This window comes from Mandrillus leucophaeus, unplaced genomic scaffold (genome assembly GCF_000951045.1).
Source record: "Mandrillus leucophaeus isolate KB7577 unplaced genomic scaffold, Mleu.le_1.0 Scaffold443, whole genome shotgun sequence".
NCBI lineage: Eukaryota > Metazoa > Chordata > Mammalia > Primates > Cercopithecidae > Mandrillus > Mandrillus leucophaeus.
Genome location: NW_012104732.1, coordinates 234,816 through 236,229, shown reverse-complemented (window position 1 = coordinate 236,229; position 1,414 = coordinate 234,816). Strand labels below are relative to the sequence as shown.

The 1,414-nt window shown below is 35.7% G+C and overlaps 1 protein-coding gene across 2 annotated transcripts in view; it reads left to right on the top strand.

Moving 5' to 3' along the window:
* KCTD16 (potassium channel tetramerization domain containing 16) overlaps window positions 1-1,414 on the top strand; it is a 335,886-nt gene that overhangs the window by 253,669 nt on the left and 80,803 nt on the right. The gene's annotated exons all lie outside the window — the stretch shown is intronic.

Genomic DNA, 1,414 nt, shown 5'->3' with positions numbered 1-1,414 from the left:
TTTATATGGAACTACAAAAGACCTTGAATAGCCCAAGCAAACCTGAGTAAAAAGAACAAAGCTGAAGGCATCACACTATGTGACTTCAAAATATACTACAAAGCTGTAGTAACCAAATCATCATAATAGTGGTATAAAAATGCATGAAGAGACCAATGGAAAAAATGCAGAACCCAGATATAAATCCATGCATTTACAGCCAACTCATTTTCGACAAAGGTGTCAAGAATATACGATAGAGAAAAGACATTCTCTTAGATAAATGGTGCTGAGAAAACTGGATTCATTCATGCAGAAGAATGAAACAAGTCTCTTTCTCACCGGATTAAAAAAATTAACTCAAATGAATTAAAGACTTAAATGCAAGACCTGCAATTATTGAAGTCTTACAGAAAAACCTAGAAGAAATGCTTCTTGACATTGTCCTGAGAAATAATTTTTTTGGATAGAACCTCAAAACCATAGGGAACAAAAGCAAAAATCGGCAAATAGAATTACATCAAGCTAAAAGGTTTCTGCACAGCAAAGGAAACAATCAAAAAAGTGAGGAGACAATCCACGTAATGGGAGAAACCATTTGCCACTATCCAACTGACAAGAGATTAATAACCAGAACATACAAGGAGCTCAAGCACCTCAATAGCAAAAATAACCTGATTAAAAAATGGGCAAAAGTTCTGAATAGATGTTCCTCAAAAGAAGATATACAAATGGCCAGCAGGTATACAAAAAATCACCAATTGATGAATCATCAGAGAAGTGAAAACCACAACTACAAAGAGTATCATCTCACCCCAGTTCAAATGGCTTTTATCAAAAAGACAGGGCGTAATGGATGCTAACAAGGATGTGGGGCGAGGGGAATGCTTGTATATTGTTGGTGGGATGTAAATTAGTACAGCCACTATGGAAAACTATAGAATTTCCTCAAAAAACTAAAAATAGAACTACTGTATGATCTAACAATTCCACTGCTGTGTGCATATCCAAAAGAAAGAAAATATATTGAAAGGATATCTGCACTCCCATGTTTATTGTAGCACTACTCACAATAGCCAAAATATGGAATCAACCTATGTGCTCATCAGTGGGTAAACGGATAAAGAAATGTGGTAGATGTACCCAGTGGAAAATCATTAAGCCATAAAAAAGAAATGAAATCCTGTCATTTGCAGCTACATAAATGAAACTGGAAGTCATTATATTAAGTGAAATAAGCTAGGCCGAGAATGGCAAATATCACATGTTCTCACTCAGATGTAGGAGATAAAAAAGAATCTTGTGAAGATAGGGAGTAGATTGGTGCTTATCAGAGGCCAGGAAGGGTAAGGGGGAGGGTTTATAAAGACAGTTTGACTGATGGATTCCAATATACAGTTTAACAGAAGAAGTAAGACATAATGTTTCAGCCAGA